Below are 17,836 nucleotides of genomic sequence, written 5' to 3'. Positions count from 1 at the left end.
GACCCTACCAATAGTAGAGGATCCAGGTGGATCCTGAGTGTGACTTTCTCGATGCTTGTGTAGATGACCCCCCCCCCCCTGCGCCCTTTGAACAAATAAGAAAGCAGGTTTGGAGCAGCTCATGTCCACTCAAATCTCAGTGTCTTCAGTTGAGTTGACAAATAATGCTGCATGAAGCTTGGGAATGGAGAGGTCTGCCTGACAGACAAGGGGCACAATTATCACAACATGATGAAGGAGTTTCCATGAGTACGTATTGCTACGTTAATTACTGTCCTTTCCCTACAGGCTTCTAATGTGAAGAAAAACACGGAATGACAAGTGTGGGAAAGAGCAAGCACTAAATTACTGTCAGAAAAATAAACGGAGTAGCACGGTGGTGCTCAGTGATTTACGGGGGCAATTAGTCACCACCCCAAAGTGCTGCTGAGGACAGCATGGCAGCAGAGGAGGAAGAGGCTTTGCACTATTCTGCAGACAACTTTCTGAACAAGAGAGGGTGTGTGAGCACCTGAGGTCCCATGTGTTCATTGTGTGCCTACTGTTCACATTTCCCCGCTAGCTCAATAAACAGACATAGTTTTAATGCAGTGTTACTGTTCTGTGCATTCAGATGCCCCCAATTGCAGCTTTATTCTCTCTCACCATCCACAAGCACATTTCCTCATCCCTTAAGAAAGAAACCCTCCTTTTTTCACTTTCCTGTTGTCCTCTAGTATCTGTGTCATTTCTTCTTCCATCCTTCCACCATGCCCTGCTCTACATTTGTTCAGGACTACTGAGTCCTAGGGAATTTAACCCAAAGCCCCTCCACTGACATTTGATGTGATAAACTAGCTGCAGAACACAGCAAATAAAGACAGAGATCAATTTCTCAATATTTGAATGTATGTTCATTGCCAATGTATTGTCTGTGTATTTATAACATAACAAAATAAACTCGTTTATTTTGTGTATAATTAACTGGTGTAGATTTCGTTATAAATATCTACTATGAAGAGAAACCTAGCATGGCAGGCCAGAGAACTACAGAGAGACAAAGACCACATCTGCAGCAAAGTGAAGAAATGCAGCTCTGCAGGGGGTCGTCATACAGGTGACCTGAGGATGTTGCCATCTTAGGGGGGTACATCGTTGCTTTTCTCATTTGCCCTTGCCCTGGCTTTGGCTAAAACACACGCTCTGTTAGGAATGAGTTCAGTGGCTCTGTACACAGTTGGAGATTGTGTCCCCACACACTTGTCTTTGGCCTTTAAACCAGAGTCCTGAAGAGGCAGAACCATAGTGATGGCCTGGGTACCTAGCATGGTGACCATTTAGCTAGACCCTGAACTTATTTCTCTCTCCCTCCCTCTCCTCTCTTTTCTTTCACCTTGTGCCACTTAGCAAGGTGTCACTCTGTAACCCAGGCTGGCTTTGAACTCTTTTCCCCACCACTCCATCCCACAACAACACTAGAATTAAAGGTGTGAACCACCTGTGTTACACACTGCATGTTAAAGAAGATTACAAAGAGAGAAATTCAGGTTTTTCTTGGTACTTTCCTCAAATTATTAAGCCATTTCCCCCTTGAATGTGCGCACACCACACCTTTAAAAACATTAGCAACATGCACTAAGATTCACTGTAGAATGGCATGTTTGCAACCACAATGGCACTGGCTTTCACTTCTCCTGAGACAAGGGAACAGCCAGCAACGGAGATGGATATGTTTCTCTGCAATATTTCAGGCACATGAAATTATTCAAATCTTATGGAGATACCAGGAATGATGTAACTTAGAAGTGTAATTAAAAAAGAATTCTGTCAATGCACAAAACCTGTTTTAAAAGAGCTTCATGTATTTCCCGGATTTTCTTTTTCCCAAAGTCACACCATGGTTTCTGTAGAGAGACATACTGGGGAAAGCTAACCACATATTTTTTTAAAAAATGAAATTTAAGGTACAAAATTTCTACTTTTCTGATAAATTTTCTTTGCTCTTTCCTTGATTTACTCGGAACATCCTAAAAATGCTGCCTCTATAGGGGCCACATTTTAATATAAATGTTGTTTTTATTTAGACATTACAAATGTCTAAACAAAATCTAAGGAGTAGTGAAAATGATGTTGGCTATTATGTTGTCTTCTGATTAAAATAGTGGCCTCTCTCCAGATTCAGAATTCTACTGATCACAAAACTGTACTTTCCAAGTGAGGCCTTGCATTGGATTAGAAAGGAAGGCTGCAACTCTCTACGTGAGTGCATCTGTGTGTGTGAGGGATATTTGTTGTATTCTGACTTGGCTATAATCTATAATTCTTGGCTATTATTTCAGTTGCAACAATAATTTTTAGATTAATGGTTATAATTTTAGTAAGGCACACATGAAAAGTTGTATGTTCATGCTTGAAAGGAGGGACATTAAATATTCATTATTACTACTCAAATTAGCTGTCATCCTCTTCATACCAGTTACCCATTATCACTCACTATAGATATGATATAGTATAGATTCAGCAGTAAGTAAATGGCAGTATATGGCTCAGAGCAGTAGAGGAATTTTTTTTTTGGGGGGGGGTGCTGGGCAAATCTCTTCTCTAAGAGATTTTAAAACCTCATTTGACATAGTTATGTTGACACATTATTTAAAGGAATTACTGTGTCATCAATAAACATGTTTGTGTGTTGGGATAGGATCGTGAGAGGATTTGCTTATACCTGCTTAATTACTCAGTGATGGTGAGAAACAGAGCTGCTTCAAACAGTTATGAGAAACACTGTAGATCTGCAGGATCAGATGTGGGAGTCCTTTGAGCACTTCCAACTTCACCATGAACGAGCACTTCTCCTTTTCATAAGCAGGCACTGAAATTTTGCTGTTTTCAGCTAAACCAGATTATATAATTTGTGAATTTTCTCCATCTGTTGTTATAATCTGGCCATAAGAAACAAAAATGCAGAACAGATGGGTTTTTATAAATATTGTGGCACACACATATAGAGATTGTGTTTTATCAGTCCATTTTGGAAAGATACAGAGAAGAAATAAATATAAGTTTATTTTAATGAAAAAAATCTGCTTTTTCCTTTCCACATACTTCAATGTGCCAGTTCAGTTAGGTGGAAACATCGAGAGACAGAGCTACATATTGCTTAAAACGAACATACTAATCCTCCCACATTACTCAATAATTCTAAATAGGTTCCCTTTCCCATGGAAAATAACTGTAAACTTGATTCTGATCACATGTAACTTCAGAGCTTTATTGTCATAAAGAATCAGATTGCAGCTGATGAGCAAATGCAGTTTTGCATTTTTCCACATTGCATCTGGACTATTTATAATGATGATTTTATTTTATTTTTTTTTCTGCACAGAGGAGAGGAAAAATATATTGGACCATGAATCAATCTAGATAATGGGGAAGGCTGAACGTAATAAATAATACAGTAACAACCTTAAACTAATGAGCTGTTGCTAAGGTGCATTTCATAGGCTCGTCCTCTATATAAAAGTCACTAATAATCCCTTGGTGTAATCAGATGATAAAGCTTTGCCATAAGGCAACACCTGTGCAATTAGAACTGCAGATTCTTTTGCACGTTCCATTAATTTCAGGATTTTGTAAAGGGACAATGACTACACTAATAATCTAGTCTACTTGACTCCATGTCTACTGGAAACAAAGTGTCTAATTAGATAAAGGTAATTAATTAGAGATAAATGGAGCTAATCAGGCTCAGTTAACACTAATTCTCTGAATTAAGACATTTTGGGACACCTACCATCCCGCTGGCTTTCATATTCTACATAGAGTAAGTTCTAGAGGAATCAGGAAAACCTGGCATTTGAGAGTTTGAGAATCAAGCCGTCCTTTGATGGCATATTTAGGCATCTGAGGCCAAAGGAGTTTTCTTTCATATTGTGCTTTAAAAAAAAAAAAAAAACCAAAACACCATTCTCTTGTGCTTAAAGAATTCACTTTGTAGTTCTTCCGATCTGTGCTAGTCTCCACATAAATTTTAATAGCCTTTGCTATCATTTTTATTATCTGTCTTGCCCACCAATGGAAGAAAATTGTCAGTTGTTCTAGCCCTTGAATAAAGATGTTAACTTGTTACATTAAGGAAATGCCAGGACTTGTCAGCCTACACCCTCAGATTCTGCTTTACATTTTTTCCCCCTCTTCTAAACAGGATTTCTCTGTGTAGCCCTTGCTGTCCTGGCACTAGCTCTGTAGACCAGGCTGGCCTTGAACTCAGAGACTGGTGTGCCTCTGCCTCCTGAGTGCTGGGATTAAGGATGTAGGCCACCACATGCTGCATGTCCTAAAATTCTGGTCCTCTATGGAGAGCAAACACCTAAGATTTTGATCCTTTAATTCTGATTCTTCAAAGAGGAAAAGCCTCCCTTCACTTAGTTGAATTCTTGCACTGGGGAGGAATCGGCTTTGAAATAGGAAGATGTGAGCCCAGAGTATGTCTCTTCCTGAGTGAGCAACCCTGGGGAGTTGCTTCGCTTTGCTAATTTCTCTCAATTAGAAATGGAAACCATACTGAGTTGTGTGATAGTGATACTAACAGGACTGTTAGTCTTGGAATGCTGAGTGAGGTAACTACAAAGTTTGTCTATTATTGGTCTGGCATTGGACGTGAGACTTGGCATGACGTCACACTGACGACAAAATTATCAAAAATGTTTCATTTTTCTCAGTCCCACAGTAATCTCTGCACTACATTTAAAGACACCGAACAGGAGATATTAAGAATTTGCTTCCAAGTCCCAAATTCTTTACTGAATTTAAAGTGTTTAAATTACACTGTACTCATGCATGTGTGCGCGTGCGCCTGTGTGTGTGTGTGTGTGTGTGTGTGTGTGTGTGTGTGTGTGTGTGTGTGTGTATGCGTGTTTCGTTCAGGAGACATTTTGGTTCTCTCCTTCCACCATGTAGGTGCCAGAAATCAAACTCCAGTCATCAAGTTTGTAGGCTGCTGCTTCCCACACTGAGCCATCCTTCCAACCTTCCTCTTTGGTTGTCTACACTGAAATGATGATTCTTCTTGGCAAATTGCCATGGGTGCACCAGGAATGGACAAGTTCCTCCCCCCCAAAATAAACTACAAGATGTACCTTCATATGAAATAGACATTAACTGTTTTTTCTGTGGCATGTCTGGGATGTGTCCAACCCTCTTCCCAGGCTCTGTTTCAGCTCATCTGGACCCATGCCTGGATTATGCTAATAGTCTCCTGACTAGTATCTGACTTAATGTCTTTCTGTTGTAATTGGATGTCACCAAATCCATATTCTCTATGGAAAACTTCACTTAGCAAGATCACAAGTGGATCCTTGTTAAACTAAGACTCTGCTGTGTAGGTGGTCAAAGGACCCATACCATCCCACAGTACTTATTCACCCACATCTCCTGATCTCCCTTTTGTTCCCGGATGCTCACCTTGGTACTGCTCTTATTACACTTGCTTCTCTTATGCTCCTACCTCTGGTAACCTCCCTTCTCCTTTCTCAAAGCCTTTTACAATTCCAAAGTTTAGGAAAACTAAACTAAAAGTCCTGTATTGCCCACTTGGTGACTGTTGACCATGGAGAGTGCCCTCATCATCACTGAAGACCCACAGCAGCTCTCGATGGTGCAACAACATTAGTTTTGGCCCCATCAGTGCCCCAGCATCTCTCTTCCTTCCAACAGCTATGAGGCACCCTGGGTCTGGAGCCACATCTTATTCTCCATGTGCTTTGCCTTGCTCACTGATCCCCCCTAAATTCCACTATGATCGAGGGGACACACTAAATAATGTGTGTGACAACTGCAAAGCACAGATCCGTCCTAGAAAAGTCAGGTCCATGTGGCTTTTGTGTAATGAGAGGTTCTTTGTCCCTGCTGGTCCCTCTGCTCTTCAGCCCCAAAGTAAACACAGAGATGCTATATTATAAAGCTGTTGGCCAACAACTAGGACTTATTATTAGCTAGCTCTGTCTTAATTATTAACCCATTTCTATTTATCTAAATATTTCCACATGGTCTTATTTTACCGGAGAAGGGTGTGGACCTGTTACTCTTTTGGCAGCCTACATGGCCATTGTTTCTGCCAACCTTTCCCAGAATTCTCCTCATCTCCTAGTCTATCTTTCTGCCTCATTGGCTGAACAGTGTTTTATTCATCAACCAATAAGAGAAACATATATACAGAAGGACATTCACCATCACTTTTGTAGTGACTCACTGCCCTTTTGATGACCTCACTGTGGAGTGAGCCCTGAGCAGAGTCTTCGAGTCTTCGTTGGAGACAAAAATTATCTCCATGAGAGCCCTGCTTTGTGTCCCCAAGACTTTGTGCCTGGCTTGTAGAGCATTGCACTTTTATAACATGCAGTGAAGGGATGCCAGGAAGTGACCATTAGTCTTTCTGGATTTTCAGAGAATGTAGCAGATTCTGATGCTACTTTCCCAGAACCTACCTCAGAAAGAAATGGGTGATTGTGGACTAAGAAGTACTCATTAGAAATTGTGAGTGGATTTTCTGTTAGCCTGACTGGCAAATGGGCACACAGATAAGATTCTTAGACTGCCTTCCTAGCCTAGGTAGGTGGGTATCAGCCAGTCTACTGGAAGCTGGCTAGAATAAAAAGGCCAAGAAAGGGAGAATTTACTTTGCCTGATTGATTGAGCAGGACTCAGACCATCCATCCTCTGGCCCTCAGCGATGTTCTCTAGCTTTCCTGGGTCACTGAGCAACACAGACACCTTGAATAAAGCTTCTTGGCAAATTCTCGGGTGTTCCATGGAGAGCCCATACCAGCAAATTGAAAATTGTGTGGGTTAGGTGGCCAGGTTGGCTAATTGCTGTCACTGCAAAAATGCCTACTTCTTCTTTCCTTTCTTGCATTATATGTTCACCTTCTAGTGGTATTCCCCCTACACTAACTATGAATTTGATCATATGGTCTCTTTTAATCAATAAGAAAAAAGTAAACATGTTTTGGTCAAAGACATGAAAAAAATTGTTTTCTGGGCTCTTACACATTTGCTGTTGAAACCTTGAACAAGGGTGGTGAATGAGCCCAGGCTAGCCATTTTGATTATGTTATTTAGTTTGTTGTCTTCCTTTTCACAATCAATGGTGAGCCAATCCTAGAAGTAGAGCCACCTTGATTACCAGCAATACCTGCCTATAGGTACACCCATGAGAGTGACTTAGGCCAGGTTAAATCCTAGGCTAATTGCTAGTTGCTTGGAAGAAGGCAACTTTAATGAGAAGTCTGATACATGTTCTTGAGATGTTCAAGGAATGACATATAGGATGAACACACAGGATTGAACAAAATAGGTAGCTATTGAATTAAACTAGAAGTGTTGTGGGATGATCTTTTTGTATACTGTGAGAATATGTCTTTGCCAATGTGTCTTCTGATTAGTTTAATAAAGATTTGAATGGCCAATAGCTAGGCAAGAGAGGATAGGTGAGATTTCTAGGAAGAGAGAGGAAGAAGAGGAGGAATCTAGGTGCATAGATTATGCCAGCAGACTTGGAGCAAGTTGAACAAGCTGTTCTGAGGAAAGGTAATTGGGCCATGTGGCAGAATGTAGATTTAAAAATATGGGTTAATTCAGTTATAAGAGCTAGCCCTGAGTCTCTGGAAGGAAGTCCTAGTGGACTTGGAAAGTGTGAGTACCTTCAGTGCAAGAAGGGCATCTGCTCCACGTCTCACTGGATTTGAAGCAGAGAAGGCTTTTGATTTCAGTCTCTTCACTCCCTCTAAGGCCCTTTCAGATCCCCAAACCTCTATTGCCCACTATATGACACATACACAAAGGAGTTATTTTAACTTGATTCAGTCACCATTGCCCTCCTTTCAGACCTGACCTGGCACCCCAGAAGTCCCTGTGAAGGCACCCCACAGTGTTCGCACCCCCTCTTTCCCTTTGCATTATCTCCACACAGTGTTGTTCCTGCTCAGCTTCCTTCCATTCTTCCTTACCCCAGCCGTCCTCAGTGCTTTCCTTAACGGTAATTAGCTCCACCACACTGGGTCAAATCACAGTCCTAGGGTGAAAACAGCACACATCTTCCATCTTATTGGATGGGAAATACTTCTAAAGCTCTTAATGGTTCTGCTCATTTGTGGCAGAAGTGTTCCTGACCATCTCTAGCCACCAGATTAAAATGAGACATAAATGGCCTTCACAACAGTGAATGGCATGGAAATCCACAAGCTGACCCATTCCAGGACTCGGCTCTGAGTTCTTCATAGGCCGAGTCCCCACTATGTCTCCTGGTCTCTTTGTCTCTCTCCATGCTCATCCTAGCTCACGGTTCTGCTGCCATTTACAAACAGATCCTCAACTCCAGCCTAACCTACTCAAACTTAGAGTTTATTAGGCTTTCCTTGTAAACACATTTCATCACACAGGAATGAGGACAGCCAGGTACTTGCCTCTGGATGCAAACAAAGAAAGAGCAGAATAGTTCGCTCTTGCCACACTCTACTGCTTAAGTGAACAAGGTTCTGTGGGTCTTCCTAAGTCTCTCCAGCCTCAGCATCACAATCACCCAGTCACTTTCTCAAGGTGCCTCTGGAAAGTTCTCAGTGCATCATCTGGGTTCTCCTGGGTTCAAAATGGAATGGGGTGGGTGAATGAACAACCCCTTCACTCATCTCCAGCTTTGGCCACTTGCAGGTCCATTCATCATAAGACTGACATTCCACCGATCTACTGAAAACTCAGCCTGATCTATTCAAAGTCCTTCTTTGATACTTCAAGTCCAAACAGCTTGGGACACAAAGCCCTTCTGTGACTAAACTATAGCATTCCCACAAACCTTACAGACTTGTCTGGCTTCCCTAGACATCTTCCAACCATAGCAAACTTTTTCCAGGCCTGTGGTGCCTGCCATGCTTCAGTCTGTGCCTTATCTAAGATATTCCTTCCTGTAACACTGCTCTCTGTTCCATGCCTACTGTTACAACATCAGGTAGTGTGATGTTTCCCCAGTAAAGTCTTCCATGAGTAGGGTCAAGGTACAAATCTCTCCTCTATCTCCCTAGATTTAGCTTTGTCACAATACCTGGCACAAATGAAGAGCATGTATTTGTGGACACAACTAGATGATTATATACATGGAACGCTGATCTTCCTTTGTAAATCTTTCTCCAGTGTGCCTCATACCCACCCTCTGCTATCCTTTTAGTAAATGTTTAAGTAAGGACTTGGTCTAAGGCTCCTTCAGGCAATTTCCCCTCCTCTCTTTTCCCATGAACCATCTTGTATAGGGTGTTACCTAAGTAACTATCTGTGTTAAACAAGGCATAATTATCACTATGAGTACATTTGGGGTTGCTTGGTCATTATTCAGCCCCACAGTGAAATACAAAAGTGTCATTTGCTTTCACTCTATACCCCCAGAAATGCCTTGAGTCCTGCTCTCCAGGATGGCACAGCAGGTACCTGAACTCACACCCTCACACACGCTGTTTTTTTCTCAGGAGGATACTCTGATATTTCTTTACATCTGGTTTTAAAGGATCATTGGAAACTTGCCCGGTGGCTGTGAAGATCAGCCCATGGTGCCATTTCTACCTATCCTTGTCTTAGAGGCTTCACTTTCACTTGCCAGAGATGTTTTCACTTGAGCATCCTTTTGACATATGGTCGGGCTGTTGTCGGGTCTACATTTTAGTGAGTTTATAGCCACTGCCATTTCCTCAAGCTGCCCAGTGAAGTCCCCTGAATTGAACCTGTACCTTTGGAGATGATCCTGTGTTATTCATTCCACTCTAGGATCTCAGAGGAGCCAGCACACAGACCTACATGTCCAGTGCCTCTTTAGGAATGAGGTTTTGTTCTCTGTTTTGCTTATGGACATAGGGAGTTCTTCAATTGGGAAATTGAGGTGAGATAGATTGCACTGGGGTAGATGAATGATAGTCATAGTCTTCAGCCTTGAAAAGCAGCATTCTGAATTCTCTTCCACTGGGCAGATTAATCCTTCTATCTGAAAGTGAAATTTTCAAAGAAAGCAGAGTTCCACCTGAACAAGTCATGTGCCCAAAACTCCAGTCAGTGTTTCCTGGATAGTCTCTTCTACCCTGGCCCAATAGGAGCATGCGTCAGTGAGTAGCAAGTGCTCTTCCCACTGGTGTGGGCTGACATTATCACCGACTTTATTTTAAAGGCCAGACAGTGTCCCGATCTGAGTTTAGGTCCCAAACATACGACTAGAGCTCAACAAACATTTGGTTTGAGTTTTGCATAACTTTTATTGTACACTGTCAAATATTACAGAGTATTTGTGACTCAGTTAGATCCTTTTACCACATAAATGTAACTACTGCTCTTTTAGTTACGTAAAAGGCCTCAGACATCTGGCAGAAGCAGTTTATTTAAATATTTTCTCACAAGAAGACAAACATACTTTCTCCCTCACTGGAAGAGCTCTGCGAGCATTTTTATAGGCCAGCTTGAGTAAGAAAATGCATTGTTCGGAGAGAAATTTAACTCCATTATAGTTTCCAAATGTTTAATACTTTAAAGAGGAAGTTCTAAAATTTAATTGATAATTTTATTATTACTCTTTGGATGTAATTAACTAGGAATGCACTTTAAACTGCTATATTCTGGTTATTGAAATGGGCTTTATGGTTTACACTGGGGGGGGGACCTCTGTCAGACTATGGGCCTCTCCCTTGGTGCACATTATTATGGTCTCCTTAGAGACCAGCAAGCAATTTTGCTGTCACTGGTCTTGTTCAAATAGTGCATGTTTGTATTTGCAATGCTCTTGGGAAAGGGTGTCGGAAAAGGATCACCAGTTAGCAGCTGACATAGTTCCTGCACACACATCAGAAAAGCTCCTCAAATAGCAAACGAACATGTATATTTCATTTTTTATGTGGCTGTTAAATGTTATATCATTAAGTCAAAAGAACATATCTGTCCCGTCTAGGTTGACTTTAGGAGGTAGCTCTTACTTTCAATACAAATGAGGGCCTGTGGCTCAACAGAAAATGCTCTTCAGAAACCAGCTAGCTAGGACTCGAGTGAAAGCAGGTCTGAAAGCATCAAATGGCAGTTCTTGTAGGGGCCCGACAGCATATTCATGATCAGCTGTCAGATACTTTACCAAGAAGGCTACAGAGAATACCAAACCTGTATGCTGTTTAGTTTAAGTTGTATATTGTTTTATTTCAATTAATCAGTTCCCATCAAATCAGATCACAGCGTCCACTCATTCATTTATTCAACAAATAAACACTTAGCAACAATAAATATGTAGCAGGTGTTATTCTGGTTTTGTGTAAAAGGTGTAAAATACAACAAGTGCTTGTTCCCTAGGCGCATTTACCCAGTGAGGGCATTAAACAAAGAGGAAGACCTAATCACAGATGCATGTTCCTTACACGGAGCCTGAGAGAGCTTGGGTTTTATATTTACTGTGTTGTGCCTACCAGTCTGTGCCCATCACTTCCATTTAGCATCCAGATGGCACCTGGGTACACAATACAACTTATTGGATAACTGAGTTAGGAATGTAACTAGCCCTATTAAAAATGAGTATGATGGCTGTCATGGCTGGGTTTTAGATCAACTTGACACAAGCTAGAGTCATCTGAGAGAAGACGGTACCACAGTGGGTTGGGCCCTCTCACATCAATCACTAATTAAGAAAATGTCCTGTAAGTCCTGGGTTTTATAAGAAAGCAGACTGAGCAAGCCATAGGAGCAAGTCAGTAAGCAGCACGCTCCATGGCCTCTGCATCAGCTCCTGCCTCCAGGGTCCTGCCCTATTTGAGTTCCTGTCCTGACTTCACGCAGTCACCGTGCTTCATCACAGCAATAGTAACCCTAAATAAGACAATGGTTAAACTACATTGTGTTGTCACTTGTGACAGCAAAAATATGGGAACAGTTTGATGTTTTAAATCTTAAGAGAAGGGTTTTAAGAAATTACAATTGATTCTAGAGAAACTTAAGGGCATCTGAACTGTGTAGCTGGAGCACAAAGCCAAACAATTGGCTCTGATTAGTCCCTAGTTCCCGTGGGCACGCTGGTCTTCCAGGTTATATTTCTTTTGAGCAGGTGCAGGACTGTGGGTGAATATCCCTGTTCACAGCAGTCGCCTTGGATCCCAGGATGGCCAGTAGAGAAAAGAGTCTTCATAGCCATTGACATAAAACAACCAAGCAAACTAGGGGACACAGACATCAGCAAGGCTTTCTAACAGGGAGTTCTAGTCTCTGTAACCTTCTATACCATTCCTAACAGCACAGCAGAACTGGTAGGGATGAAATGAGTGTGTCTAATTCTATGAAGTTTCCCTTAAGCAAAAGAGAAATGATAGCTCATCCTGTCATTTTTTATTATCCACGATTCTTTGTCCTTGTTAATGTGAATAGTTAAGAAGTCAAAGAGAAATCCTCCTTTCTGTTAATTATGGCTTTTCTTCTCACTTAATACATTATATAAAGAAAATCAGGGTGGAAGGGTATCAGGAAAAAAATTCTATACCAAACATACTGATGAATTACCCACATTATTTGGTGAGAGGATCCCCCACCCCCACCCCCGAATTAGACACTGATCTTAATGGTCAAAACAACCCTTAGGACTTTGTCTTAACTTGCTCATTATCATTCAATATGTTCAAAAGAATTATTAAATGTAGAATAATATGGTGCACCTGGTTGAGATGATGGTGAGAGATTTGGCTTCCTGTCACTTCGTTAAGGATGAATTCCACCCGAGGGCGTACTATGAACTTGGCAAATAGCATTATAATAGTAAGAGAATATTGCCTATTGGGTATCAGGAGTTGATGATTAAATTTAAGTGTGTACTGTCCACATAAAACAAATAATGCTCTTTTTTTTTAAGTTTTACTGTGAACGTTCATCACCAGTGCTGAAGATGCACAGTTGCTAATTATTGTGTTTTTAACTTGTAATATACTGTAAATTTTGTATAATACTGCTGTGACCTTATACAGAATAGAAAAGATGACAGGAGGCCTATAATTATTGTATGGGGGAAGAAATGCCTATAATTATCTACTATTTTTAGGACCAGCGTACATGGCCTCTTAATTTACATAAGCTTTAGACATTCACACATTTTCTGTCTTTGCTTGTGGATGATAAATTTTTCTCAAATGAAATCAAGAAGATATACTGTTATATGAGAGTTAGCCAGCTAAGGGCTTGATTACAACGAACAAGCTTGTATGTCAGCTTAAAAATAAAAAAGGACCATTTATTTGGATGGGATTTGTTTAAGGCAGGATTCAAAACACACACACACACAAAAAAAAAAAAAAAAAAAAAAGGAAAAGGAAAAGGAAAAAAATCCACCATATTACTATACTGGGGCCTGATAAGGTGTGATTATTTTTTAGAGAAGGCTAAAGTTAAATTATCTTGTGGAAAAGCATTAACCTAACAAAGAGAAAATCTCTAGGATATTTATCACATGGACGGTGATTATGACAGCATGTTCTTATTAGAGATGAATATTTGGTGCTGATTAAGGTTACCCCCTTGAGCGCTCAAGGCAGCCAAGCATGCTCTGGAGAGGCATTGCACCTGTCCCGTGAGCTCCTGTGTCTAGCTAGGAGTGTCATCCCAAACTGAGGGGACCCTCTTATAGAGCCCACCCTGGCAGGGCCCATATCTAAGCAGCTGGGGAAATGGTTGGGACTGGGAAGTTTTCAAGTCAAGCGCTATAAAGATATATTACAAGAATGGAGTGGTAGCAGGATCTGCTGGCCCTCTATTCTGCCTCACAGGTGGAAAGGACATGAGTGGACTTGGCCCCTGAGGGCCTACTGAGGGGTCCCACTTCAGGAAATCTGCTAAGCCCAAACTTAAATTCCCTTCTTTATCATGGAATTTTTCAGTAAAAAGATTAAAAATGACTACCGCAAAAATAGCCTGTTTTCCTAAAGCATGTACTACAAATGGTATTAAGTGGGGGCTTTATGGTGTGTGCATTTTAGAAAATGACTATTACTTTAGTTATCTAGTGATTACAAATATACTGTTATAATTGATTTCTTACAATTTATTCTATTTTTGACTGGGAGGGTATATGTATATGAACACAGATGCCCTTGGAGACTAGAGGCATTGGATTCCCCTGGAGCTGGAGTTATAGGAGGCTGTGGACTGTCTTGCATGGATTCTAGGAACTGAATTCAGGCCCTTTTAACCAATTATCCATCTTTCTAGACCCTATAATTATAATTTAATGGTTTGCATATGATAGTTTTTAAAAATGTCAACTAAGGCATAGACAGCGAGCCCATGGATCCTCCTGTCTCAATTCCCCACTACTGGGATTATGAGAGAACACTACCAGAAGACTTTTTATGCTGCTTCTTGGGACAAAACCCAAGTCTTCATGCTTACAAGGCAATCACTTCAACTTATTGAACTCTCTCCCCAGCTTTATAGAAAATCTTGAATAAAAGGTGGCAGTATTTTTATGTGAACTTGCTTTGACATATTAGAATATTAGAAATGGTATACAAATTCATTGCGATTGAGAGCAATGCCTACCGCAAAGTTTTTGATACTTCTGGTCATGGAGACTTTTTTCTTTCACGGAGCTTTAGGGGTAGCTAAAGAGACAGGGCTGTGGGTTTCGTGCTCACCCACTAAGGACCACTGTTGTCAGAACACCAGTATAGTTTGCCTCAGTTTCCAAGACCTTGGCACTGCTTGAGTCCTGGCTAGAAGGAGGCCTAGAATGAATGATGTCCCGGCAGTGGGAACACTGCACCCACCCTGGAGCCAGGAGGTAGCTGATAAGCATCTGTAGCTGGATTCCTAGCAGGAGAAATACTTAATACTTTCCTAGGGTCCAGGAACCAAGTATCAGGTCAGGGTTGGTGGATGTGACTTGGAAATAAAAGAAAGCAGGCAGCCGTCTCCAGAGGCATAATTGCTTATTTGGTCAGAAAGACAGAAAAGGCTGCAGTGTCTCTTCACAAGTGGAAACTACTCATGTGGCACAGGGCACTTGGGGTTTTACAGTACAGAAAGGGGCAAACTTTGGGGATGGAAGAGTCCATCTGCAGTTCAGTACCCTGCTGTCTGCAAGTGGTAGACACTGGTGGGTTTGGTGTGTGGGTCTCCTGATCTGAAGCTTCCACGGGTGTGATGCACAGGTGTGACCAGTCAGTCGGCTTTCCAATCCCGAGCCTCTCCATCACCCCATGGTTTAGGGTACTAGTCTGTCACCCTCTCTTTAGATCCAGTTTCGCCACAAAAGGGAAAGAGACTGTTTTCAGTTGAGTAGCAGAGAACATACCTAGAGTACTCTGCCCATAAGACAGAAGCCAGTTTCCAGAGGATGAACACCATAGGAAGAGTTGAGTCTTTAACTTGGTTGTCTGCTGCGACTTGACAGGACTTTCCTCAGCAGACCGGACCTGGTGTGGAACAATGGGTGTGTCAAGAAAGTGGTGACTTCAGAACAGGGCAAGGGTGTGTAAGTCTTCAGACAGGTTGGAAGTCCATGCTTGAATGCCACCTGAAATATGATCTGTGGCCAGAAAGGTGGAGAGCAGGTGTGTGTGTGTGTGAGTGTGTGTGTGTGTGTGTGTGTGTGTGTGTGTGTGTGTGTGAGTGTGTGTGTGTGTGTTGTGGGGGTTGGGTTGTGCAAATAAATGGGGGGACTCAGGGGAACTAGTCCTTCAGGAGAAGTATCAGAATAAGATGCCTTGATCCAGTTGCCCCTTAAAGCTAAGCACACCAGCTTGGGGTCAATTTTGAAGCAGTCTAAGCTACAAAGTCCACAATGCAAGTCAAGCCACTCTAAGAATGAACAATAAACTCTTTTGTCAGAGTTTGACGGCAGTGGGGAATTTTGACTTCCACGGAGTTTGAAATGTGCTTGTTTTCTCACCAAAGCTGAGACCCATTTGCACAACAAGCAAAAAGACAAGGTAAACAATGTCTTTGGCGACTTTCCAAGATCGTTTTTCTCTGGATGGTATCTCAAGAACCCCGTGACACCTCCTCACCCAGAAGTAAACTCAAACACTGGGGATTCTTTCAATATTCAAAAAGGGTCACTTCTTTGAAATGTGGTGACTTTCCCAGAACAGCGTTCTCATTTAAATTACATGGATATCAGAGGAGTCCAGGCCAGGAGGTGAAGTAGAGCAAACCCACATTCTTTGACTACAAAAGCAAATGCGTATTTTTGATGAGTCTGCACTGGCTGCCTTCGCACCATAGAATGCTGTTTTCTTCCCCTTTGCCTACCAGGAATGTCATAAGTAGGCATAAACAAATGCCTTCGTTATTTATCCTTGTCTCACTACACTAAATCATTGTATGTGGGGAGTTGGCTGTTTTCTGTGGTTGGCAATTGCTTGTGCTAATGGATCCCTGGTTTGCATCCTGTGATTGTTGTCGTGCAAGAGAGCACCCGTTAGACTCAGAGCTGTGTAAAAACTAAAGACAAGAGATGAGGGGTGGTGTTCCATCACCCTGACCTTTGGCACATTGTAGCCCACCACGTTCTATGGTGATTAAGAAACTTATTTGTCCTCCGTGGTTACGGCAAAGTGAGCCGCAGTATTCGTTCCCAGGTGATGAATTGTCTCTCCTAGAAATTAGGGGAGTAGGAAGTCCTCTCTATGTTTTCATTAGAGTGACCATGCCCCAACAGAAGAAATGGCAAGCAACAGCAGGTTTTCCAAATGAAAACTCTGGCTTGCATGATAATTAAATAACTTTTTGTGCTGTGCTGGGAAAAGCTGTTGGACACACCATCTCCTCATCCCTTACATGAGATTCCCAGGGGATAGGCTAGAAATCCAGAAGTCACAGACATCAAGTCATCCGTCTCTGAGCCGCTGATGCCCCTGATTCTCTGTCAGTGGAGCCACCTTTGTCTTAATTACCCATTGCCTTTGGGCATCTGTTACAGAAAAGCTGTCCTTTCACTTCCTTACCAACATCACTCCAACCCACACCCACAGTGCCAAGTGACTCAACTCAGCTCCTTTCTCCAACACGGCGCCTGTAGCTTTCCTACACAGTCTGGGCACTATGCCAAGAGTTTTATAGGCCATTGTCTTCAATCAAACAACTACGAAATGAGGTGTGTGCTTTCCAATGGCAACTTCTACGGTACCTTGCAAATAGTCATATACTAGAAGATCTGGGGCCAGTATGGGAGACCAGTTACACTTATGGCCCCAATTATTTGCTCCTTTGTCTTAGGCTTTCTATTGTTGAGGTGAAACACTATGACCAAAGCAACTTGGGGAGGAAAGGGTTTGCTTATCTTACACTTCCACATCATTGTTCATCTTTGAAAGAAGTCAGAATAGGAACTCAAATGGAGCAGGAACCTGGAGGCAGGAGCGATGCAGGGACCACGCGGGGGGGGGGGGAGAGGGACTTAATGGCTTGCTCACCATGGCTTTCTCAGCCTGCTTTTTTAGAGAACCCAGAACCACCAGCCCACCAGCATCACCCACCATGGCCTGGACCCTCCCACATCAATCACTAGTTAAGAAAATGTAACACAGGTCTGTCCCAGGCTGATCATGCTGAGGCTCTTTCTCACCAGAGGCTCCCTCCTCTCTAGTGATTCTAGCTCTCCTCAAGTTTACATAAAACTAGCCACACACACCTCTTGTGCTCTTGCCCTTTGCCATGTAACTGTAGTTTATCAGGAGGAGGAATCCATTTCCCATCCTTTTATTCTGAATTCAGCCATGTGTTTTGATTTGAACAATGAGATTATAGCATAAGCCATACAAACAGAACCTTACATATTTCTGTTTGTGCTTTTGTTCCCTCCCATGGACACGAGGAA

At 42.0% G+C, this 17,836-nt stretch overlaps 1 protein-coding gene across 12 annotated transcripts in view; it reads left to right on the top strand.

The window, feature by feature from the left end:
- Positions 1–586, top strand: part of Znf644 (zinc finger protein 644) — a 113,593-nt gene extending 113,007 nt beyond the window's left edge. For all 12 annotated transcript variants that reach the window (XM_035448324.1, XM_035448322.1, XM_027425895.2 and 9 more), the window contains one exon: positions 289–586. The gene's annotated coding sequence lies outside the window, so the exon portion shown is untranslated. The remainder of the gene's footprint in view (positions 1–288) is intronic.
- The last annotated feature ends 17,250 nt before the right edge of the window (positions 587–17,836 follow it).

The sequence above is a fragment of the Cricetulus griseus genome, chromosome 7 (genome assembly GCF_003668045.3).
Source record: "Cricetulus griseus strain 17A/GY chromosome 7, alternate assembly CriGri-PICRH-1.0, whole genome shotgun sequence".
Classification (NCBI taxonomy): domain Eukaryota; kingdom Metazoa; phylum Chordata; class Mammalia; order Rodentia; family Cricetidae; genus Cricetulus; species Cricetulus griseus.
The sequence above is the reverse complement of the archived record's forward strand: the minus strand, read 5'-3'. Positions and strand labels throughout refer to the sequence as shown.